At 48.1% G+C, this 26882-nt stretch overlaps 1 long non-coding RNA gene across 1 annotated transcript in view; it reads right to left on the bottom strand.

Moving 5' to 3' along the window:
* LOC119172725 (uncharacterized) overlaps positions 1-26882 on the bottom strand; it is a 78410-nt gene that overhangs the window by 21255 nt on the left and 30273 nt on the right. The window contains exon 2 of the long non-coding RNA XR_012894025.1: positions 1404-1457. This is a non-coding gene — a long non-coding RNA (uncharacterized LOC119172725). The remainder of the gene's footprint in view (positions 1-1403; positions 1458-26882) is intronic.

The raw sequence follows: 26882 nt of genomic DNA, 5'->3' as shown, positions 1-26882 counted from the left end.
GTCATCCATTCATGTCCCGTAATACCAAATTTGGTATAAGTGAAGCTAGTGAAACAACCCCCAACGCATTATGAGCGTGGCATGTAGTCATGTTGTTACATGACACGCCTCTCATAATTATCACGTTTCCACCGGTCACATACCTTCGTCATCCATTTACACATTGTAATACCAAATTTGGGATATGTGCCGCTACCGAAGTGGCCGCGAGCGCATCATAAAAGTGGCATGTAGTCATGTTGTTACATGACAGGCATCATTATTTTCATGTTAGGGTTGGTCGTTTGTGTTCGGCATGCAATCATGTCATACCATACCAGTTTTGCAGCATGCCATGTGAACGAAACCACAGCAAGAGCTGCCGGACCATGAAATCTAAATCATGACATTCATGACATACATGTCATGATTTTTATGTTATGACTAGTCAAATATGTTCCTCATATAGAGTCATATTGTGCCATACCAAGTTTGGTATCGATACCAATATCGAAACGGCCAGGAGAGCTAAAAGTTGTAGGCGGCTAGATAGATAGATACGCTCAAAGTCGCCGAAGTTCGCTTAGAAATGCTTCGCATTTAAAGAAATATATTGTCCTAGGCTCATTATTTCTGCCGACTTATGTCAAAATTAAATTCAGTATGTTCAGTATGGAAATACAGCAGTAAATGAGGTTGGTATGCTTTCAATGTTTTGGTTCGTCATTCTATCTGAACATTTTCTGGAACCCACATATATCTAAAATAATATGTGACTTAAGTAAGGGAGTGAGCTGCCTATATAAGAAAGTTAAGATAGCACTCATGTGGTTAATATAGCCACCTTATTTCACTTTTTATACCCTAAGGTAGTTTGCTGCATTGAGGTATGGGAATTAAGACCACTACTGACTATCTCAAACGACTTTTGCTTCGAAAGGGAGCAGGAATGGCTCGCTGAAGGCTGATCAGGTTCACCTTTTTTTTTTCAGAAACACAATGAAAATAATATATCACCCGCTCAAAGTATACTTTTGAAAGCGAACTATCTATGTCCTCGAGATACGTACTAGCAATGGCAAACAAAAATTAAATCTTGAGCTACATTCAACTCTTAATACGGCATCGACAAATGTCTAATCGCGATGTGTTTGATTCATTAAAAAATGAACCGTAAATAATTAACTTCATGTGATTTGTGTTGTGCATAACACCGTTTCTGACGCCTGCAAGTGTGTGTCTTTTATATCCATATAATGCTTTATGTCAGGGAGCCAAGGTCATTGTGAAAAATTTACGTTGTCGGACAATTTTGGGAAATGTAAAACAAGAACTTCTTTTAAACACCTACAAAAAGCTCTGCAATCGTAGACCATTCGATAGACTACACTACCCCAGTGGGAAACCAAGCTGAACATACTCACGTTGGATAGTAGTACCATTCTCTGGGTTGCATCGGCTTGGAAGTTCTGCCTCCCCTTTAAATAAACAGATTTAGTTTGTGTAAGTACCAAAATTGGTCCTTTTTGTGGTGTTAATTAGGAATAGGACAACAATAAATTGCAGGTTAGAAGCGAATACGAAGTGAAAAGTAGTTGGTCAGGTCATTCTGAAGCGGACAGTCCGAACAGTAATGATCACATATCGCAAAAGAAATATGAAGACATTTTTCATGACCCAGGTAGCTTGCAAAACGTTTTTTTTTTTAGTTGAAAAAACGCATGCGTAAACGCCATTGTTTTGGTGCGAAGTGTAGTCTACATTTAATTATAACAGGACGTTTTAACAGGACAATTATAACGTTGAAATATAACAGGACAATTATAACATTGAATTATAACAGGAAGTTTAAAGTAGTATCATCATTTCACCATTAAGACCGCGTTCACACTGAGCATTCCGGCCACCGAAAGTGCTCGGAATCCGGTTCGGCGGCGGCGAGATCCGCCGAAAGGGCCCTCTCCGCGCCGATCGCTCTCGGACCGATTTTTGCGGCGTCTGCCACCGAATCGGTCACTGCGGACCAATAGGAGCGCTGGTCAAAGAATTTCGAAAAATGGCGGCCAAGCCCTACTCACTTGTTATGTCGCAGTGCACGTAACTGAATGTTGAAACCAACACGAGTTTAACCTACTCTGTGCCTACTTCGCGTCCGTATTTCGTGGAAGAGGTGACCGAGCTTGCTGTTGGCGTGACCGAGCTTGTTGCGGTCTTGCAGAGCAAAACGAACCCACCAACGCCGCTGGCGTTGGTGGTTTTTCTGCTCTTCGTGCATTACAAGAAAGCCACTTGCCAGCAAAGTAAGCAGTACTGTCTTTTCTTGCTTCTTGCATACGAGAATCGTCGAAGTATACACCACAGGATAGCGTAGTGGCGTTTGCGAGCCGCGACAACAACCGGGTGACAGCGCATCCATCCCGCGTTCGCCCCGTGGTAGATGGCATATTCGGCGGCGCGGGGCGCATCCAGTGCGAACAACGCTGCGTTTCGGCGGCAGGGGAATTTTGGTCGCTGTAGAAAGCGGATGTTTCAGTGTGAACTAGGCATAAGAGGACCTTGCGGCTGTGTGGATCTTGTTTTATAGGTGTTTTCTTGGCATATAATTTCTAAGAGGCAGAAAAACCAGTTTTGCGGATATCAGGGGGCGCCATACGCAATCAGGCATACGCCTCTTCGTTGATTTCGAATACTTCAAACTTTTAAATAATTTAAATTCGTTTCTTAGCGAATTGTCATAGTCTAATATTCCTTCGAATATCCGAAGAAATCAAACAATTGCACATGTATAGTGTTGATGCATGGTGAGTAAAAAAATGGCAGCATACCCATGCACGGAATGAATGAGGGATAGTGGGGCGAAGCATCCATCCGTCCATTCGTTCTTGCTTCCGTCCATCCATGCGAGCGTCTGTGTGGCCACCCGTGCGTCCATACGCCCGTCCAGGCATGCGTCTGTTCGTGCGTCCGCACGTTCATCTGTGCGTCCGTCCCTGCTTTCGTCCATGCATCTGCTCCTGCGTCCGTCCATGTGTCCATCCGTCCGTGCAGGCATCCGTGCGTCCACCCCTGCATCTGTCTGTGTGTCCATTCGTCCACCTATTCAACACTCCAAGTACCACCATCTCGCATCTTTTCATCATATATTCCTCATATAGAAGCACCGCCATCCAGCGGTCATTCCAAGGAATGAACGAGAGGAGGCACACTCACACTTTTTACGGCTTGTGCTTCGTGTCTACTTCCCACCTTTAACCACCTCGAGTTAGTGGTATATACTAGTTCACTGTATTCATGGCACTGCGGCCCAACGCTCCCTAAACCTTTCTAAAACCTAGGAGGTTACGCCCAGAGTGTATAACATAGCAACCCTTTTTTGTCTTCTGTGCATTGTTAAACAATAGAAAATTCGCAGCGTGCGCTTTAACTGAAAGCCAAATTCTCCTGTCTCTTATTCCTCCTTAGCAGCCATTGACATGTACGTTGAGCACTATCTTTTATTGTTCAACAACGCACAGAAGAAATCTCTCGCCGGCACCACCTTGAAAGTCAAAATGGTATACTTGTTACGCACTACTACAACGGCTACGACGGACGAACGGGTGCCGCTATAGGGAGCTTCGCCCCTAAAATGACAAAATATCCACGTAGTGAATTATGGAGAGTGGAGAGAAGCTGGGTCCACACGCCACGGCCGCACCTCTTCAGCCTCCCGTTCTTGTACGCCTGCATCTTGTCGGCGCTGCCGCGCAGCTTCACGGCACGCGTCTGCCTCGCGCGCTTTCATATCGGGGTTTCGTCTTCGAGCGCGAGCCACCGCCACATTGCGCGACCGCCGCTCTGCAGCCTTGTCCATCCGCCGACCTTCTGAACGTGCGCGCGTGCCATAACAGCTTTTATATTACCACAACGCACCCTCTAGCGTATGGCGCTGCCGATGGACAGGCGATCGCCAACGTCTTTGTGTGACGTCATTCCTATTTTCTCGCATGCTCGCACATCGGGGTTCCGTCTTCGAGCACGATTCGCCGCCGCGTTGTGCGTATCATACTTTTTATCAGCAAACGGTGAATCATCCACTGGCCGCGTCCGTTCGTCGTCTTCATCTGGGACTTCATCTGGGATAGAGTTTTTTGTTCAGATTACCTCATGTTGCATAAAAAGAAAATACCTTATCAAAGAAACTTCCGCAAGGTCGAAGACATCATCGGCCTGTTTGCCCTCTAGAAGCTTTTGCCGAAAGCTGCCCGCCATGCATATAACAACTACCACGTCTGCCAGAACTGCTTCAGATGCCTCAGAGATATGTTGTCTTCGTCTAATGGCTTCTCAGCTGAAACAGCTGATGAGTTTTTGCCGGAAGAAGAAAAAGGCTAAAGTCAAGAGCGGTGCGTAAACACGCCTGAAGCATTGTCACATATGCGACTGGAGAAGCTGCATGCGCAAAATAGCAAAGTTCATGCAGAACCAAGACAACTTAGCAGCAATCCTACAGTAACCGTGAAATGCCACCGTAACGTGTGTAACCGCCACTTTCAACCATCAGATCTCAAATGCAGTGTGTGTGCCCAGTGGTTCAAGAACTTCAAGCAAGCCTATGAAGCGTGTTCTTCGTATCAAGAGCGCATGCGTTTGTTTACCCTGTTGCCGAGCGATATAGAGCGCCGAAAACTCCAGGCGCTTATACCAAACTTGTCAGCTTACATGATATACAGATCCCGACGCTGGCGCTCAAAACACGGGATATGGTTAGCACCAAATGCGGTAAAAAGGACACAGCTGAACCCAATGGACGTCCAGGCAGCTATGGCTTACTACTCCGAAGATGAGTATAGCTGCTCTCGGCAGAGTCCCAACAAAATGATGTATCTGTTATCATTGAAGGAAAAAAAGGAGCTTGTTTCGAAAAGGTTTATGACCCGTTTGGTGCGAGAGGTTTATCGTCTCTTTAGAGAAGCTAATCCGAACACGTCTATTGGGCTCTCAAAGTTTTATTCACTGAGGCCGAAGTTGGTTCTTCTTGCACCACACCAAGAAGTGTGCCTTTTTATATACTGTGCTCATGCCACGGAGTGTGTTTCTGCCCTACAAGACGTCACCGATGGTGCCTACATGGCGGACTTCTTGAAAGAACTATGTCTTTGCAGCTACCCTACAAGTGATTGTTTTTTAGGACATTGTGACTATTGTGCTAAGGAGGACGCTCTGACAGCCACATGTTTAGGAATTCTTGAAGATATTGAGGTAGCCTATGCAGTATGGGAAAATGGCGATCTAGTAAAAAAAACAGCCCAGGCAAGTGCTTTTCTGCGAGAGCTAAGTCTATGGTTCGTGAAGTGGATTACCCATGATTACATAAGATACATTCAAGAATCTGCAATACGCCAGGTGAAAGAGAACCAAGAAGAATAATCTTGCATTTTTCACTTTGATTTCACCGAAAATCGGACAGCCATTTTACCGAATGAGGTACAGTCGTATCGCTGGCACAAAAGACAAGTGTCTATATTCACGTGTGTCGTCACAAGGAAGCAATCAATTCAAAGTTTTGCCGTCATCAGTGATGAAACATGCCATGATGCTGCACATGCCTGTTTTGCTCTACAAATAATCCACAACTATATGAATGAACAACTTAAGCCTGACACGCATGTTACTTATGTTTCTGATCGTGCATGCAGTCACTTCAAAAACAAGTACCAGTTGTTCGAGTTTTGTCAGAAAGATCATATATCAACAAAGTGGATTTTTTCGGCCACAGGACATGGCAAGAGCTCTTGTGACAGCGATGGTGGCCTACTAAACCATCAGGCTACGCTCTACAACCTCAGAGCGGCAAGCTCAGCTGTGATTATGTCAGCATCCCAAATGGTGGCGCAAATGAGAGCGAAGCTCAAGAATGTCAAGCTGCTGTGTGCAAATGCAGAAGAGCTAGAAACATTCTGTCAGTTTAAGAAGAGCCAGTGGAAATTGTTGCCACATGTTCCAGGCATACGTTCTTGGCATGTTTGGCTAAGCACATCTGAGGGCACTGATCGTGGTCGTGCTTTGTTAGCGTCACGTACTGCTAAATGTTATCTGCAAAAGATGCAGCCATTTTGAGCGCATCTCTTGTTTCACGCAGTCACCACCAAAATACCAGTGAGGGTACTTCAAGCGCATATGCTTTTTCTAGCGAGACCCTACACTTGCATTGGAACATTTTCATGTTTGAGTTTATCTGCAAGTATGGAAGATGTTTTGCAACTGAGTTACAGTGTCGAAGATTTCCTCCATTATAACTGTGTTATCAGGAGCACAACTGCGCCTTCATGGGTACGTATTTGTCACAGTGCTAAAACAGCCTTTATTCACCAAATGTGGTCACGTTTACTCGAGTTTGAAGCTCATTGCCGCTTTTCCGTTCCGATTTCTTGATTTTCTCAACTTATCAGCGCATTCTCGAAAAGCTCTGATTTGTACCACGAATATTGTAGCTAAAAACAAAATAATGCAACATTTTTTTTCTATATTACTGTATGATGGCCTTGGGTTGTCTATTTACGAGATTTAAAAAAATCGAAGATGGCGTTTTTTTATTGTTCAAATTTCAGTGGAGTACACTTTTGCCGATATGAGACCTTTGAGGCAATATATAAAAATTTACATTTGCCCTATGGCAGCAATAATTTATGTACCTAATGAACACACTATATACATAAACGTCTCAAGTTTGAAAACGCTGCTTGCATTACTTTCGGAGAAAACAAATGGGAATACGTAACCTATTTTAAACTGTCGCAAAATGAGACATTATATTAAAAGCTATATTTTTAAGGTCTGCAAACTTGAAACCATAAGAATTCATTCTTCATTAGACATGCATTTCAGGTGAAAAATATCTTCCTTGAAACAAAAATATTTGTCTTTTTATAGCATCTGCAATTTTCAAAAATGACAGGTGAAGAAGTTGGTGCCTCCGTGTTGGTGAAGTTTAATATTTTTTTCTCGTAAGTTATGCCGTTATTAATAAAACGAAGTTGACTTTCGGGCTACCTGGTGAGAGGTACACGAAATATAAAATACTCAATGAAATCTAAAATATTAACTTTTGGACCCGTGTCGATCTCTCGTGGAATCACCCCAAGTTACCTAGCTCATCCGTAGGCAGGTGCACTTCCTCTGCGCGTTTAAAAGCCCCGGATCTCGCCGTCAGCAAGAGGTCGTATTTAACCTTTTTGGCCCCAATGTACTCTTGAATTGCACCGGTCAGATTACCTGCACGCTCAACGATTTGAATGCGCCTTAATGTTTCATTCAATTGTAATGTTAGACGTGCATGGCGCATTTTCCTGGCGTCCTGCGCAATCACACGCCATCTGGCCTTCAAGAGATCCCATGCTGTCGGCGTAATTTGCGGCGTGTCTTCCAAAGACGCACAGATATTCATGCGCATTTCAGGTACCGAAACTTCATCGTTTAAAATTGATGAATCCATTCGCCACAACTTAGAGCAATGCCTTCCCAGCTGGGCCTTCAAGGTGAACAGCACTGGCATGTGGTCGCTGAGCTTGCGTTTCCCAGGAGCTAACGAAATGACATCACATGTCTCTAAGCTTGCAACGAGCTCGTTAGGGATATAGACTCTGTCAATCCTGCTCTGACACGTACCCTGAACGCGCGTGGCACCAAAGGTGTTTCCCTGAAGCTTTGTCCATGCATCGATCAGCTTGAACTCTCTACATATTTTCTGCAACTATTTCGAATGGTATGTGCTTTGTTTTTGACTAGGGCCTCGGATATCTCGAATTGAATCAAAAACACAGTTGAAATTAACTAACAACACGCATGGTGATGAATTTAGCAGGAATGACCTGGCACCTCTAAAAAATTCATTGGCAAGAGACCTATACACGGGCACGTAAAAGTTGGTAAATCGAACTTTCTGGTCGTCCACCGCAATAACACGGCCTTCTGCATCGAAGAGGCAATGCGCACCCCGCCTGAACCTCGGATTGAGAAACACGACACCAGTGCTACGCGACTGCGTCTGCGTTAAGGAGAAGAAGGCTTCAACCGAAAATCTACTACAGAAGGTCATGATGTCGTGCCGCGTTCGAAAGTTGGTCTTTTGCAGAAAAAGCACGTCTACCCCGAGCGAGCGCACAAGGTTCATTATCTCCTGTTGTTTTACAAGATCTTTGAAACAATGAACATTGAAACTCATGAAAGATAGTTTATTCATTTAAAATCAATTTAGGGGGAAACGAAACAATCGTTTTTTTTCTTTTTTTAACAGCGATCCGTAAGGGGACGGCACGACCTCTCCTGTGTCAAGTGGCAGCGGATGAAGTCAACGTGATGATACTCAAAGGACTGGCGCTGAGATTTACTCACGCGCACAGATAGAACGAACCCAGTAAGACACACCAATAATGACACAAATAGTACTTGCAGCATGCAACGTAACTCACATGATGCAATTACTATAACAGGGCATAGCCACCAGAGCATAGAGCTCACAAATTGGCACATGAAGGTTCCATCGGGAATGACAATAACATATGGAATACTAAACAGTTTGCATGCATCAGAGACAACAAATGCATAGTGGTTGTACGGCTGGGAAGCAAGCATTGCAATGGTACAGCCAACAGGAAGCGGAAAAAAATGGATGTGGGCAGCACAAATTAAAAAAAAAATTGAGTCCTCACCCGCATCAGGTGATGGATTTCGGTTTGGCGAATCCACTCGGGGCTTTTTGGATGTACCGAAGATGGTGACATCACTTCCACTGCTTAAACTATCAGGCTTGGTGCGGCGCTGAGAGTTTGTGGTTCTAGACAACTTGTCAGGAGAACACGTATTTTCAGAAGACAAAAATACCGATCGTTAGGCTTGCGAAAATCTGTCACTCCTTTATTTTCGGGATGGTGACCGGCTCCTACGATGCCTGGATGTCTTGTCAGACGCTTCTTCTTCGGCCTGTACAGCATGTGTACGAGGCGTGTTAGGTTTCCTTGAAAACGTGGTCTTTACTTCTTTCGTGGGCGTCGTCTTCACGCTACCTTCCAGGCCCACAGGTGACCGTTCATGGGGCTCGTCACTTGCACTTGTTGCCTCGGAAGGTCGAAGCAATTTTTCCGGTTGGCCAGCACTCCGAGATGCTTGGGACGCTTCCATCAGTGGTGATGCGTTCGAAGATTGTTTGTTTTTAGTGCCCTTCAGTTCCTCTGATGAAGACGTAGCAGACGCACTCGGCGTCTCCACAGCGTTGCTGGGCTCCTCTGACGACGTTGTGGGAGATGACAATGCTGCGGTGTCCCCAGTCAGCGCAGAAACGTCGTTGTCACTTGTTGTGCATGGCGACGCGGCATCAACGCCGCTAGCGTCTTCTGTCTTGGCGTCATAAAATTCTGTGTCGGTTGCACTGTCTTCATCCCAATAATCTGGAATCTTCTGTGGCCGTGGCTTGGTTTTGCGTTGCAAAACTTCCATGTGCCTGGAGGTTCCAATTTGGGTTGTTCTCTTCGAAGCACTCTCTCCAAGTTCTGGGAAATCTTTCAGTGACTGTGAGGTGCCCTGCGCTGCGTCTGCGTATGACTTCGGACGGAAGCAATCTTTCGTCGCGTGGTCCCCATTACAGCGCTTACACTTAGACACACAATCCTCGGGTGTATGGTCGAAGGTGCCACATCGTTGATGGAAGGGTGCTGTGCAAGTAGCCGCAACATCACCTTCTCTGCTGCAGCGTGTGCATACTCTGCGCATACCACGATACTCAAGCATCACGCGGTGACCTTTAATTGATAGAAAGTTAGGGGCGGGCTTGGCCATCTTGATTCGGACGATGCGGGTACCAGTGTACGTTGATTGATGCCTTTGCAAGGTAACAAATGTGATACCCTTCACTTTTCCGTATGGCTGAAGAGCTGAAATAACTGCGTCATCTGACATGTACGGCAGGAGGCGGAACACATTGACTCGTACACTTGGCGCCCCGACTGCTTCAACTTGTACCGTATGACCTTGTAATTTGAATCCTCGGTTTACCATCAACTTGGTTGCTTGTGCAGCCGACCGAGCCGCAACTAGGAACTTCGAAGCTTCGAGGTGTTGCAGGAACAGCACCCCTTCACTCCCCATGACGTCTTCGAGGCCATCGATTATCTCGTCGACGGACGCCGTTCCCTTCAGGACGGTGAAGTTGAAGCAGTGCTCCTTGAGCGGGAGCGCCGCAGGCCTTGACGCCATCCTCGCTGGTCCCGGCAGGCGCCGACGACGATGGGATCAGGCCTCAAAAAAACTGGCTGGCAAAGTCGCGACTGGACACCCGGCAGCAACGCCGCCGGAACGCTGACCGTGTTGAAGACTGGAACGCCGAGGCTCCTTATAGCGGCACCCGTTCGTCCCTCATAGCCGTTGTAGTAGTGTGTAACAAGTATAACATTTTGACCTCCAAGGTAGTGCCGGTGAGAGATTTCTTCTGTGCGTTGTTGAACAATAAAAGATAAAGCGCAATGTACATGCCAATGGCTGCTAGGGGGGAATCAGATACAGGAGAATCCGGCTTTTAGTTAACGTGCATGCTGCGAATTTTTTATTGTTCAACAACGCGCAGAAGACAAGAAAGAGTTGCTACGTTATACTCGCTGGGTGTAACCTCCTAGGGTTTAGAAAGGTTTAGCGAGCGTTGGGCGCAGTGCCATGAATACAGTGAACTATAGTATTTACCATGAACTCGAGGTGGTTAGAGGTGGGAAGTAGACACGAAGCACTATCCGTAAGAAAGAGTGAGTGTGCCTCCTCTCGTTCATTCCTTGGAATGACCGCTGGATGGCGGTGCTTCTATATGAGGAATATATGATGAAAAGATGTGAGATGGTGGTACTTGGAGTGTTGAATAGGTGGACGAATGGACACACAGACAGATGCATGGGCAGACGCACGGATGCCTGTACAGACGGATGGACGCATGGACGGACGCAGGAGCAGATGCATGGACGAAAGCAGGGACGGACGCACAGGTGAACGTGCGGACGCACGACCAGACGCACGCACGGACAGGCGGATGGACGCACGGGTGGCCACACAGACGCAAGCATGGATGGACGGAAGCAAGAATGAATTGACGGACGGATGCTTCGCCCCCCTACCCATCATTCACTCCGTGAATATGCTGCTATTTTTTATTATTTATCATACTACAAAACCTCCTCTAATATCGAAGCATTCGCATTTTTAGTATATACATTTCGCGATATGTACAAGTACCAGCCTCTACGGCTGGTTCAAGAACTAACGAGAGGTGGCTACATACGATTACGACTGGACAGTCGTGATCGTATGTAGTCGTAATCGATCGCCCACGCCTTAAAGAGCTTCGCTCCTAAAAGAAAGACAAATATAGAATACGAAGTGATTTACTTCAGAGAGCGATGTGCTGTTCCTTTACTAGCTTGTGAACACAAACAAGATGTTTCTAGTAATGTGTCAAATATTCTTAAAAAGTTACAGAAAAGAGGTATCTGCGTGTTGGTTTTGGCATTGCCTTCTGGTAGTTGAAGGAATCGTCACATGGGTACAAACAATAATTACAGCAGTAAATATAGAAATTAACAGACATAATTTTGTAACCAGTGGTAATAACCGGTTGAGTCAAATGGGCGATTTTAAAACCTTCGTTCGAATAGTCCATAGCCTTTTTTGAAATTTCAGAAAAGCGGCCACTGGTAATCACTGTGGAGCGATGCAATCTGGTCAATTCAGCTGGTGAAACCGAAATCGACGCACCTAACAGTGTATCTACCATTCACTTGGACAACATTGTCAATGACGACACTGTACCCCTCGCATTTGGGCAGAGGAATAGGCGAGCATCGATAAGCAGCCTCGGAGGGTAGCGTCTAAATTGACAGCTGATAACTGCGAGAAAACAATGTCGTTACTTAGGGAATTGTGGAAGTAAATGGTAAATGCGCTCTTTCGTGGGTCGGTTTTGGTTTATTCAGCTAAATTAGACACATTGCACCGCTCCACGATGATTACCAGTGGCTTCTTTACCGAAATTTCAAAGTGGTTATGGACTATTCATAAGAAGGCCTTGAATTCACCGATTTGACTCGACCGGCTATCAACACTGGTTAAAGAGTTAATTGTGTTAATTTCTATAATTGCTACCGTAATAATTGCTTTACGCATCTGCAGATGCCTGCTGTCGCAGGTGAGGCAACGCCGCAAGTAGCACGCAGATACCTTCTTTCTGTTATTTTTAAAGAACATTGGAATCATTTCATGAAACACCCTGTATAAGTCAATTAGAACACAAGAAAAAATATTTTCCATCCACAGAATGATGGTGCACCAGCCTTTCTTTCATGTGAAATCAGTCGTGCCAGATGCTTGCCGTGAAAGAGTGAGGATACTTTCCGTATTCCAGATATATTCGAAATGAATATCCCAGGTGAAATTAGGTTGGTCCTGCCCCACCGTGGTGGTCTAGTGGCTAAGGTACTCGGCTGCTGACCCGCAGGTCGCGGGTTCAAATCCCGGCTGCGGCGGCTGCATTTTCGATGGAGGCGGAAATGTCGTAGGCCCGTGTGCTCAGATTTGGATGCACGTTAAAGAACCCCAGGTGGTCAAAATTTCCGGAGCCCTCCACTACAGCGTCTCTCATAATCATATGGTGGTTTTGGGACGTTAAACCCCACAAATCAATTAGGTTGCTCCTTTCGGCCCAAAACGATTTGTTTCGGTAAATAATGTTTTCAGAAACTCGTAGAGTCTGCTGTCACACTCAAGCCTTTGTGTTACCCGGCCTACAGACCGGGTAACACCACTTTATAACTGCATACATGAATCAACAACACGAAACACGCAAGGGCTTCTTGACATCACCAATAAAGGTCGAACATAATTACTGGGCGTGGAGCATGCAGTATGGGTCAGTTATAACGCACCCAGTACGGCTTTTCTGATATTATACGTTTGAGGTGAAATGAAAATGGAGTAATTATACTACTGTGGGTAGGCGGATGACCACTAAGTCGTGACTCAGAGGTAACACAAAATTCAGAATCATACCAGGCCACAAACCCTGCCACGCAATCGCAAATGCCGTTTCAGGAAGCCCTATTTTAATTTAGCGTGTTCGTTTCAGGGGCAAAGCTTCTTATGGCGTGGCTTTATCGTCCCCGTTAAGGGTACCCGCCCCTTGGCAATTCTTGAACCAGCCATAGATGATGATGATATGTGGGGTTTAACGTCCCAAAACCACTATATGATTATGAGAGACGCCGTAGTGGAGGGCTTCGGAAATTTCGACCACCTGGGGTTCTTTAACGTGCACCAAAATCTGAGCACACGGGCCTACAACATTTTCGCCTCCATTGGAAATGCAGCCGCCGCCGCCGGGATTTGAACCCGCGACCTGCGGGTCAGCAGCCGAGTACCTTAGCCACTAGACCACCACAGCGGGGCAGACCAGCCATAGAGGGCGGTACTTGTACTATACGCTGAAAAATGGTTATGGTACGACACAGGAGGGCATTAGTTGTAGAAAAGAGAGATTGAGGTCGCACGTACGGAAGGAGAGATATACGATCGCGCGACTACGATTGCGCGATGTTCGGCCACACCGTATGCCAGGGGGCGCTGTATAGTACAATAAAGGTGCCCTTCTTGCACGCGCGCGCATTCAGAGGTTCGGCGACGGAGGATGGACAAGGCTGGTGAGCGGTGAGCGTTCAGGGCGGCAGCGGCTCCCCCTCGAACAAGGGACCCCGACGTGCGGGCGCACCAGGAAAAATCACGCTGCGAAGCTGCGTGGCGGCGTCGCGAGAACTCTGCAGTACAACGGGAGGCCAAAGCGGCACGGCAGCGGTGTGCGTACCCAGCTTCGCCCCAGTCTCCATCATTCACCCCGTGGATGTGCTGCCATTTCTTTTTTTTTTCAAGTTCTTCATCTAAGGGCAGGGTTCCTGCACTACTGGTGGCAAATTGTCTTTTCATTCATTTAACATATTGTCGGGACGTAAAAACAGAGGTCGTATTTGAAGAAGCTGAAAAATCAGCAGCGGGTCGGTCTTTTTATTTACCGCACGCCAGAAAGTTCCTCGTCTTTCTCGTTGTTGCTTTCTGCATAAAAGCGTGTGCAGATGCGCATATGCACTGTCGCCTTCGTCTTTATCGCTGGACGCACGTGACATTTGCCTCCCTTCGATAATGACATCGTCCGGATGCACAGTCAAGGCACTCTACTTATAAAAACGCATGTATGCACTAGCACCCACAGGACAAGCGAAAGTTAGCTGGACAGGTAGGGTTTCATCCGGAGGACATGCACGATCTCGGGTGAGTGGTTTCGGCCACTGGAACTGCAATCGCCTTCGGGAATAACTTCGTAGTTGATGTCGTTCAATCGCCGAGTTACTCGATATGGGCCGAAGTATCGTCGTAATAGCTCCTCTGAAAGTCTGCGTTTACGTATTGGGATCCAGACCCATACCTTGTCGCCTGGTGTGAAGGTTACCAATTTGTGTAGTAGGTCGTACCGTTTCGCATCTTTCTGTTGCTGGTGACAAATACACACGCGAGCTAGCTGTCGGGTTTCTTCGGCGCGCTGACCAAATTCTTTGGCGTCAGCATAACAGTCACCACACTGATGCGGCAGCATAGCGTCCAACGTTGTATAGTGACTTCGGACCCGTGTATTAAACTAAACACGGGTCCGGTGTCATTCGGGTAGTTTCCTGCCGGGCAGTATTATTGGCGAAGGTCACATAAGGCAAGATTCTATTTCAGTTCTTGTGTTCTGTGTCGACATACATACAGAGCATGTTTGCGAGGGTCTTATTAAGCCGCTATGTTAGTCCGTTCATTTGTGGATGGTACGCCGTTCTTCTCCGGTGAGCTGTACCGCTGAGCCTGAGAACCGACTCCAAAAGTTCTCATTGAACGCAGTTCCTCTATCCGTGATGAGAACTGTTGAAGCACCTTGCCAAAGGACGACGTTTTTGATGAAGAAATGAGCCGCTTCTGCTGCTGTGGCCCTTGGTATGGCTTTAGTATCTGTGTAACAAGACAAGTAATTGTTGGTGACAATGATCCATCTGTTCCCTGTGGTAGAAGTTGGGAATAGGCCCACGATATCTGTCCCGATTTGGGCGATTGGCTTTGCTGGTACTTGGACGGAATGTAATAAGCCTGCCGACTTGCCGGGGGGTGCTTTGCGTCTTTGGCAGTCGGCACAGGTTTCGACGTGATGTTTTACAGAAGCAGGTAGGTTCAGCCAGTAGTAGTTTTGCAGTCGCGACAATGTTCGAGTGTAGCCGAGACAACCAGAGGTTACTTCATTATGGCAGGCTTCCAGAATTTCTTCTCGCAGTGATGCAGGGATGACGAGCAAGTATGGGCTGCCGGTGGGAGAAAACATTTTCTTGCATAGGAAGTCGCTTATTAAACAAAAAGACGGCCGTCCTCAGGCAAAAACTCGCGGCCCGTCTTCACGTCGTCTTTTTAAAAGTCAATAAGCGGAAGCAGGTCATGGTCACTGCGCTGCTCTTGTAATAGTGGCGGCGTTGATGACTCCCAAGAATTTGGCGTCCATAGACTCGTCATTAATACCGGCAGGCTCGACGGGGGACGGTGTGAGACAGTCTGCGTCGGTATGCTTCTTCCCTAATTTATAACTTATGGTCATATTAAACTCTGGACGCCGAAGGCTCCAGCGTGCTAAACGGCTGGTGGGGTCTTTCAAGTGAGTGAGCCAGCAAAGCGAGTGGTGATCGCTGACGACCTTGAATGAGTGGCCGTACAGATACGGTGAAAATTTGGGAACCACCCAGACCACGGCAAGGCACTCTTCAGGCGAGGCAGTCGAGTAGCTTACTTCCGTGCGAGAGAGACTCTGCTGGCATAGGCTATCACTTTCTTGGAGTTATCTTGCCATTGTATCAGTAGGGCGTCCAGGCCTACATTGCTTGCGTCGGTGTGAAGGGATGTTGGCACTTCCTGGTCAAAGAGCGCAAGAACCGAAGGTGTTTGGAGGCGTTGGTCTAATTAGTTGAATGCAGTTTGTTCTTTTTCGCCCCAAAGAAAGGGGACAATCTCTCATATGAGTCGTGCCAAAGGCGCTGCAATAGACAAAAAGTGGCGATGAATCGTCGGTAATAAGCGCATAGGCCTAAGAAGCGTCTCACTGCTCTTTCGTCATGCGGTGCAGGAAACTTTGCTATAGCGTCAACTTTGCCCGGGTCAGGTCGAACATTTTCGTGACTGACCACGTGGCCTAAGAATTAATGTTCGCTAAAACTAAAATGGCACTTCTCTGGCTTTAAAGTCAGGCCAGCCAAGCGTAGAGCTTGTAGAACTGCGAATAAATGACTTAGGTGTTCCTCGAATGCAGCTGAGTAGACCATAACGTCGTCTAGATAAACCAAACATGTCTTTCACTTCAGTCCTGATAGCACAGTGTCCAATGAACGTTGAAAAGTGCCTGGCGCTGAGCATAATTCAAATGTAAGCACTTTAAATTCATAAAGATCGTCGGGCGTCACGAAGGCAGTTTTCTCACGGTCTCTCTCGTCGACCTCTATTTGCCAATAGCCACTTTGCAGGTCCATTGATGAGAAATAGCGTGCACGCCGCAGCCGATCAAAAGAGTCATCTATGCGTGGCAGTGGGTAAACGTCTTTCTTCGTGCTTCGGTTTAACTTGCGGTAATCTATAGAGAAACGCAAACTGTCGTCTTTCTTTTTAACCAATACCACGGGGGATGCCCAGGGACTTTTGAAAGGCTGTATTACGTCATCTTTGAGCATCTTCTAAACTTGATTTTGGATCTCCTCGCGTTCTTTCGGAGCCCCACGGTATGGGTTTCACCGGATCGGTCTCGTATTTTCGTCAACAATGACTCGGTGCCGGGTCAGTGGTGTTTGCTTGACCTTCAACATGCAGGAAAAACAATTTTGGAACTAGTGGGTCAGCTCTAGTAGGTGCTGTTTATCCGAGGGTGACAGAATAGAGAAAATGTCGACAGACAAAGGTATCAAGGCTGGTACGGTCGTATCGTCGAGTTTCAAAGCGAAGCAATCTCTGGCTTCATCCACATCATCGTAGTAGGCAATTGCGGTGCCCTTCTGGATGTGACGGCGCTCGTTGCTGAAGTTGGTGAGGAGCACTTCGGCCCACCCATCAGTTAGTTCCAGAACGCCTCTCGCTATGGAAACACCTTGCGTAAGCAATAGCGCGACTATTCGCTCCGCTGTCACGTCATTACGGCATGGCCGTTCACATAACACCGACACAAGGCAGCAAGATCTCGGCGGGAGCATCACACCATCGGCTACACGTAAACGTTGCAGTTGTTCTTCAGTGGTGGCGTCGACGTTGGTGGAGCGATGCTGGGTAATTCGCCATCCTGGATCCCGCAGCAGAAGTTCTTCGAAGAATTAGACGCTTAGCTGGCCTACCCCCTGACAACATCAGCATGAACGACGACACAGCTATCCCGTTGACGTACTACGTTGCTGCATCCGCCAGTGCCACCGACATGACACAAGGTGGCCGTTGACCTCAATAACCAGACTACTGGATGCCTGAACAACAGATATTTTCAGGTAAAGCTGACGAAGACGTGGATGCTTGGCTAAAACACTATGACAGAGTGAGCTCCTACTACAAATGGGGCGCGCCGGCGAAGCTTGTGAACATAGTATTCTTCCTTGCCGGGACCGCTTTGCTTTGGTTTGAGAACCATGAACATGTCTTCACTTCGGATATTGATACACTACAGCCGGCACAGCCTGGCTGCAAGAAAGAGAAAGACGACGTTGGTGGCTGGTTGTTGACGAACTGTCGCCATCTTGTTCGGAGAGCACGGTGCATCGTATTTAATTTAATAAATAAGTTACCCATAACATTATTGGTGGAGGTAGATGACTCCCGTACCTCGATAGAGACGCGCAGCGGTCGCAACACCGGGGACTCTTCGGCTACTTCAACTGCCAGTGCCTCATTCCCACTGGTCTCTCGATCCGAGTCAACAACCTAAGTCACCCTGCCACCCCTGCGGGATCCTGGAATTTTCTCCGCTGACGGTAACATCGACGTTGACTTCTGGCTACACCGGTACGAGCGAGTCAGTGCTACCCACCGCTCGTATCCCACGCTCATGCTCGCCAATGTTGTGTTCTACCTCGACGGCACGCCGCGGACATGGTGCGAAACAAACGAAGCTGAAATCACAAGCTGGGATCTTTTAAAATCGAAGATCCGTGACCTTTTCGGCGATTCATCTGGTCGTCAGCTCGCTGCCAAGAAGACTCTCGCCACTCGCACCCAGACGTCTACTGAATCGTACGTCTTCATACAGTCTTGACGTCTTGGCGCTTTGCAGCAAGGTCGACCAGCGCATGTCAGAAGAAGAAAAAGTTAATAACGTCCTCAAAGGGATTGCTGAAGATGCATTCAACCTGTTTGTTTTTAATAATGTCCCAAGCATCGACACGATCCTCACGGAATGCCGCCGTCTAGAACAGGCTAAAGCCCACCGCGTCGGCCACGGCATCACGCGCCTGCCGAACACACCTGCTACTTCCTCTTGTGATGACGCCGTCCGCCCAGTTCCCCGGTGTGACAACCTCACCCGCATCATTCGTCGCGAGGTCGAGGCAGCCCAACCAGTAGCTACTCCATTTCCAACGCCAGATCCTTCACCGACCACTATCTCACTGATACAAGCCGTCGTTCGTCAAGAATTATCGAACGTCGGCCTACACCCCATTCAACCAGTCTACTCTGCCGAGCTTTTTTATTGTCATCTCTCCGCTCCTCGATTTGGTTCCAACTACTCTCGACAGCGCAATTTGTCCGAATGGCGTACACTGGACGCCAAGCCCATATGCTTCAACTGCCGACGTATCGGTCATGTTGCTCACCACTACCGCAATCACTGGGCTCCACCGGCACTCTATTGGCCTCCTACCCAGGCCACTTCTGTCCACAAGTCGTCCTCAACATTTGATCTTGATTCCCCTATGCCGACCACATCCTCTGATTCTGCCGCTCCTCTGACGAGACCTCGCTACGCCCGCTCACCATCCCCTGTTCGCCGTCAATCTTGTTCACCCCCACAACGCCGTCCTGCCTCTCCGACCTATTTGCAGCGCCCCCGACCTGAAAACTGGGCAGTGCAGCATGTGGAGGTGAAGCTGCATTGACGACGACCTCTGCAAGAAATCCTCGTGTAACATTACCGACCACCCGGAATCTGTTGAATGTTACTTTAGACAATGTACCTGTGCGCGCGTTGATCGATACCGGCGCGCGTGTGTCCATAATGAGTGCTGCTCTTCGTTGCCACCTAAAGAAGACTATCACACCCGCCTTGAACCGAGCCGTTCGAGTCGCCGACGGGGGAACTGCCGCAATTATTGGCATGTGCTCTGCCCGTGTGACTATCGTTGATAGAAGCACTGCTGTTCTTTTCACCGTTATAGAAAATTGCCCTCATGAAGTAATTCTAGGCATGGATTTTCTAACCGCTCACTCGGCTCTTATAGATTGTTCAGCCGGCTGTCTTGACCTTGAAATGCCTCTACTTTCTGATCTCACCAATTCACCCCAAAGTCGCCTTTGCTGCATTGATTTCGCACGCATTCCGCCTTTCTGTGTCACACATGTGGACCTCTTCTCTACACCACCTGTACCTGACGGCGACTACATGGTGGCACCAATTCATGCCGTGATGCTTAAGCATTGGCGTTGCTGTTCCGCACACCATTTTGACAATCGTTGAAAACCGCACAAGCCTTCCTATTGTCAATTTTGCCCTCCCTGCCCAAATTCTTCCACAAGGTATCTCACTGGCCGAAATTACTGCTCTACAAGACCATACGGTTGAACCCTTCAGAGTGGATGATTGCTGCACCTCAGACCATGAGCCAACTCTTTCACGTTCATCGGGCGTCGACGTTGACCACATGGTACCATGAGACCTCACTCCTGATCAAGTGGAAGCCCTTCGTCACGTCCTGGAGTCCTATAGTGACATTTTCGACTTTGCCAGCACGGCTTTAAGCCGAACGAGTGTTGTTACTCATCGCATCAATACTGGTGACGCGAGTCCCATTCACCGACGTCCATACCGTGTTTCCGCGTCCGAGCGCAATGTAATACAACATGAAGTCGAAAAGATGCTTGCAAAAGACATAATCGAGCCCTCTTGTAGCTCTGGGCTTCTCCTGTCGTCCTGATCAAAAAAAGGAAGGAACATGGCGCTTTTGCGTAGATTATAGGCATCTCAACAAAATTACGAAGAAAGATGTTTACCGTTGCCTAGAATGGACGATGCCTTAGACGGCCTTCACGGTACTACGTAATTTTCCACTATCGACCTTTAATCTGGCTATTGGCAGATCGCTGTGGACGAGATAAACCGTGAGAAGACCGCATTTGTCACTCCTGACGGGCTTTATCACTTCAAAGTTATGCCCTTTGGTCTCTGTAACGCGCCGGCCACATTCGAAAGAATGATGGACTCATTGCTCTAAGGGTTTGAATGGTCAACCTGGTTATGTTATTTAGACGGCGTTATCGTTTTCTCGCTCACATTCGGCTCCCATCTCAAGCGTTTATCGGCGATTCTTGAAGTTTTTCGTTGAGCCAGACTTCAACTGAACTCGTCGACATGCCAATTTGCTCGTCATCAAGTAACCGTACTTGGCCACATTGTCGATGCCGCAGAAGTCCACCTGGATCCTGAGAAAATTCGCACCGTCACGGACTTTCCTGTTCCGAAGTCAACAAAGGACGTTCGCAGATTTGTGGGCTTGTGCTCCTACTTTTGACGGTTTGTTAAGGACTTCGCCATCATTGCACGCAAACTCACAAACCTCCTGAAGAAGGACGCCCCGTTTTTCTGGGGCGCAGATCAAGCCTTATTTTTTTCTCAGCTCACGACGCTCCTTACAACACCGCCGATTTTAGCTCATTTCGATCCATCTGCTCCAACCGAGGTTCGCACTGACGCTAGTAGTCATGGCATCGGTGCAATGCTATTGCAACACCAACGCGGACATGACCGTGTTATAGCATGTGCAAGCCGACTGCTATCTACAGCTGAGCGCAACTATTCAATCACGGAGATTGAGTGTCTCGCTCTTGTGTGGGCAGTCACCAAGTTTCGCCCATACTTATACGGGCGTCCATTCATGGTAATCACCGACCACCACGCGCTCTGCTGGCTGGCTTCACTCAAGGATCCCCCAGGACGCCTCGCTCGTTGGTCCCTACGATTACAAGAATACACGTTCACCGTATCGTACAAAACAGAGTGGTCCCATCAAGATGCAGATTGTTTATCACGCTACCCTGTGGAAGAGGCTGCCCATACTGACACCTTTCCAGACATTCTGTCTGTGACGCAGCTAGTCAACATTGGCCACGAACAACACCGGGATGCTTCCCTGCGAACCATCATTGACAAGCTTGAGTCAATGCCTAGCGACGTATCTCTACAAATGTTCCTGGTAAAAGACGGCATTCTGTATCACCGTAACCTCGATCCATATGGCCATGACTTGCTCCCCGTCATACCAGCAGATCTTCGTGTGACTGTTCTCAACCAACTTCAAGACGCTCCTTTGGCGGGCCACTTGGGCGTCTCTCGCACATACGACCGTATACGTCGTCGTTTTTTTGGCCTGGTCTTGCCCGCTCTGTTCGACGCTACGTCGCCGCTTGTGAGCCCTGCCAGCGCCACAAAAAGCCATCTTCCCTACCAGCTGGATTTCTTCAGCCGATCGACATTCTCATTGAACCTTTTTTTTCGAGTTGGCCTCGACCTGCTTGGCCCATTCCCGATCTCCAGCTCAGGCAACAAATGGATCGCTGTCGCCACTGACTATGCGACACGGTACGCTATCACACGAGCACTTCCGGCGAGTTGCGCAACCGATATGGGGGACTTTCTGGTATATGATATTATTTTAGTACACGGAGCTCCACGCCAACTTGTCACTGACCGGGGCTGGACCTTCCTATCAGCTGTCGTTGATGAAATACTGCGCTCTTGCTCTGCAAAGCACAAGTTTGCCACTTCGTACCATCCGCAAACGAACGGTCTTATGAAGCGCCTCAACTGCACCATAACCGACATGCTTTCTAACTACGTAGCAGCCGACCACCAAGACTGGGACGTTCATTTGCCATTTGTGACGTTCGCATATAATTCGTCACATCACGACACTGCCGGCTATTCATCATTCTATCTTCTATACGGCTGAGAACCCGCCCTACCATTTGACACCTTGCTGCCCTCGGTCACTGAGTATGCCGGCGAAGCCATTGCGCGAGCCGACCACGCACTCCAACTCGCTCGCAGCCACCTGCAGGCCTCACAGGAGCACCAAAGACAGCTCTACGATTCCCATCATCAAAACGTGCACTTTTCACCGGGTTCCCTTGTCCTCCTCTGGTCCCCAACTCGGCGTGTAGGGCTTTCTGAAAAACTGCTGTCACGCTACACTGGACCATACCGCGTCGTTCACCAGGTGACTGGCGTTACATACGAGATCGTTCTAGCCGATTCAACGTCATCATCGTCACCTTCGAGTTACATCATGCACATAGCTCGACTCAAGCCTTATCACCCTCCTTCTACCGCATCCGAGTTGCTCAAGCACCGAGACGGTGCTTCTACGGGCGGGGGGTGATGATACACAACAGCTGGCACAGCCTGGTTGCAAGAAAGAGAAAGACGACGTTGGTGGCTGGTTGTTGACAAACTGTCGCCATCTTGTTCGCCGAGTACGGTGCATCGTATTTAATTTATTGAATAAGTTACCCGTAACAATATATTTGTTGAGGCACTGAAGGCCTGCTTTGGGGACACGAGTTCTATGAAAAAGAAGGCTGAGCAAACGCTGTCACGTAGGGCTCACTTGCCCGCGAAACGTGGACAACCTACATTAAAGAGGTATTGAAGCTTTGCCTGATTGTCAATGCAAATATGTCTGACGAAGTCAAAGTCGGTCATTTATTAAAAGGCATCGCCGAGGACGTGTACAATTTTCTCACAAAGAAAGAGAACTTGAACACTCCTTCTATGGAGTGTTCAAGCCGAACCACGAAATGAAGCCGAACCACGAAATTGAAGTAACTAGAAGAATAAGAATGGGGTGGAGCACATTTGGAAAGCACTCTCAAATTATGACAGGTAGATTGCCACTATCCCTCCAGAGGAAGGTATATAACAGCTGTATCTTGCCGGTACTTAGCTACGGAGCAGAAACCTGGAGACTTACAAAAAGGGTTCAGATTAAATTGAGGATGACGCAGCGAGCAATGGAAAGAAAAATGGTTGGTGTAACCTTAAGAGACAAGAAGAGAGCAGAGTGGATTAGGGAACAAATGGGGGTTAAGGATATCATAGCTGAAATTAAGAAGAAGAATTGGACATGGGCCGGACATGCAGCGCGTAGACAGAATAACCGCTGGTCATTAAGGGTAACTAACTGGATTCCCAGAGAAGGCGAGTTGGTTAGGGGGAGACAGAATGTTAGGTGGGCAGATGGGATTGAGAAGTTTGCGGGTATAAATTGGCAGCAGCAAGCACAGGACCGGGTTAACTGGCGGAACATGGGAGAGGCCTTTGTGCTGCGGCGGACGTAGTCAGGCTGATGATGATGACGTCAGGTAGTTCGAGAAGAGCTCGTACGACTTCAAGCAGGTGATGCTCACCACCAATGCTCGTTTGCCGCGTGCCCCGAACCACCTTCCTACTGGACGCGAGAGCGCCGCGTCGAAAATCAACCACGCACAGAAAATGCAGAATTAACTCCACGGTTTCCGTTTTCCTTGACGGGTCACGGCCACCACCAGATGTCATCATCTTGACGTGCCGCTGCAGACCTCCGCCCATTGTCAACCAGGCCTCTACCAGAAGACTACTATAGGTGACCAGGAAATGTTCCTGCGGAGCAAGACCTGTCTCCTCGTACTTCTGCCCCCTCTGCTCCAGTTAATGTAAGCCGATAAGTCCCCGTTTGCTACACATGTGGTCTCCCAGGGCATATTTCACGCTTTTGTCCCAGCCGGCCGCCTGCGGCGCCACGTTTTTCGACGTACCCGGCTCGCATGCACAAAACGCCTGTGCCGTCACGTTTTTCGACATACCCGCCTCGTATGAACGAAACCTGGTCCGCTCACCCGGCCGACCACCGTCCCCGACAGCAATGGCTTAACGAATTTCGCCGCGATTCCCCCGCCTCCGAGCGAAGCCTGACGCCACCTCCGGCACGTTTCCGCCGGTCGCCGTCTTCGCATCGTCTGTCGCCTTCCCCGCATCAGCTGGGGAACCAGCTGGTGCGGCCGATAGAGGTGTGGTCGCGGGACGGTCAGTTTCGCTAATTCCTGCTTCGGCTGTGATATTGATGAACGAAGTGCATGTGTGTATAGACGGTGTAGACACTCTTGCTCTTGTAGACACTGGTGCTGCTATTTCAGTTATGAGTTTTCGTTTCAATCATTGTTTCTTGGGCCACAAAAGCAATGTTCGCATGGGATTGTAAAGAAACTTTTCGTGGAGTTGGAGGTGAAGCGTTATGCCCTGTTGGTATTTGCTCAGTTGTACTCATGATTGGTGGACAAAATTTCCGAGTTGAATTCACTGTACTAGCTCGCGCAACTCATGGCGTCATTTTAGGGAATGACCTCCTTCATGAATGCGGCGCTACGCTTGACTGTGGAACTGGAGAGATTCTTCTACCAAGTACGTTGCCCGCTGCGATAGTTGACAATTTTCCAACCCTCCCCATCAATGCGTTTTCGTTGTCTGATGATGTGACGATCCCTGTTCGGACAGCAATGTTTCTTCTCGTATGCTCTTCTCACGTCCGCTCAGGACCCCGCACTGGACTTGTCGAGCCCGAAAATACAAACGTCATTAGACGAATGTGCTGGTCCCATGGTCTGTCCTTACAGCCATCAACGGATATGCTTGTTTTTGGGCACTAAACGTAGCATCAGAGCCTGTTGTCCTACAAGCCAGGTTTAAACTCAGAAAGTTTGAGGAGCCGGTCACAGTTGACGTCAGAATGGTCTCAGAGTCTCCAGCCATCACTCAGACTGCACCCAACTACTCAGCCGAGATGAAACGCGTGACCAATAAGTCGTTGCCTTCTTCCGAGCAGGATGTCCTAAAGGAGATGCTTACACGCTACGAGGGAGTCTTTCATTTCGCTTAAGACAAGCTTTGTCCCATGTGGACCGAGTCCCGTATGCACCACCGCGTCAACATGGGAGCTGCTACACCGATACGCCAGAAACTATATCGCGTATCCCCGTCAGAGAGGAAAGTGATCGCCGATCAGTTCAACGACATGCTGCAGAAAGGCGTTATTCAAGAGTCAAGCTGTCCCTTGGCAGCTCCTGTTATGTTGATAAAAAAGAAACACAACTCTTGGCGATTTAGTGCAGACTACCGCCGTCTGAACGCCGTCACAAAGAAAGACGTGTATCCGCTACCACGCATCAATGATGCTGTTTATCGCCTGCACTCGGTCGCATCCTTTTCGTCCGTCGACTTAAGGTCTGGATACTGGCAGATACCAATGCATCCATCTGACAGCGAGAAGACTGATTTTGTCACGCCTGATGGCGTCATTTGAGTTTAACGTTATGCCAATTGGCTTATGTATGCCCCAGCTATCTTCGAGCGATTCGTGGACTCCATTCTTCGCGGTCTCAAATGGGAGATAAGTATGTGTTATCTCGATGATGTAATTATTTTTGTCAAGACATTCCACGAGCCCAACCATCGGCTTAGCGTTGTTCTAGATAGAGTCAAACAAGCTGGTCTCGTTTTAAACGCAAAGAAGTGTCGTTTTGGTGAGCGTCAAGCCCTTGTGCTCGGATATCTATTCGACAGGGTCGGTATACGGCAATACCCGCAAAAAATCAATGCTGTCCGAGACTTCAAGCAACCAACGTCTATGAAGGATCTCCGCAGCTTCCTGGACCTGTGTTCTTATTTTCGCCGGTTCATCAAAGACTTCACCCAGCTTCCTCCTCCTCTGACAGAGTGGCTCCACAAAAACGCCCCATTCCGATGGACCGTTGAATGTGAAGCTGTTTTCGAGCAGCGGAAGTATTTGCTTACTTCCGGGCCCCTCTCGCGCCATTTCGACCCGAAGGCACTCACGGAATTGCGTACAGATGCTAGTGGTATCGGTGTTGGTGCCGTGCTAGTTCAATATCACGACAGCCGCCAGCACGTCGTGGCGTATGCAAGTCGTACTTTGGTTAAGGCGGAGAGGAATTATATGGTCACTGAACTGAAATGTCTTGCGGTTGTTTTCGCCATCCAAAAAATAAGACCTTATTTGTAGGGCCGACAATTCAAGATCGTCACAGATCATCATTCTCTTTGTTGGCTTGTCAGACTACGGGACCCAGCTGGCCAGTTGGCTCGTTGGGCCTTATGGCTTGAAGAATATAATTATTCTGAGACCTACAAGAGCGGTCGATGTCACGCAGATGCCGACTGCTTATCTCGTCTTCCATCTCTGACTATGGATGCTGACGATGATGATTTCAATAACTACCTGGCTGCAATCTCCTCTAACTTTTCAAATTTGGACGTCTTCCGTCACGAGCAACAGCGTCACCCTTCGCTGAAAACAATGATTGATGTGGCTCGTAGCTTCAAACCCAGCACGCCATTCGTGATTCATGACGCCCTACTACATCGCAAGAATTACTCCAGCTATGGTTCCACCCTACTCCTCGTCATGCCAGAATGCCTGCGTATTGCGGTATTCCAAGCCATGCACGATGACATAACGTCTGAGCACCTTGGATTTTCCCGGACGCTTTATCGTATCCGACAACGTTTTTACTGGCCTCGACTCTCGAAGACCACTAAA

The sequence above is a fragment of the Rhipicephalus microplus genome, chromosome 3 (assembly GCF_043290135.1).
Source record: "Rhipicephalus microplus isolate Deutch F79 chromosome 3, USDA_Rmic, whole genome shotgun sequence".
NCBI lineage: Eukaryota > Metazoa > Arthropoda > Arachnida > Ixodida > Ixodidae > Rhipicephalus > Rhipicephalus microplus.
This window is presented reverse-complemented; position numbering and strand designations above follow the sequence as displayed.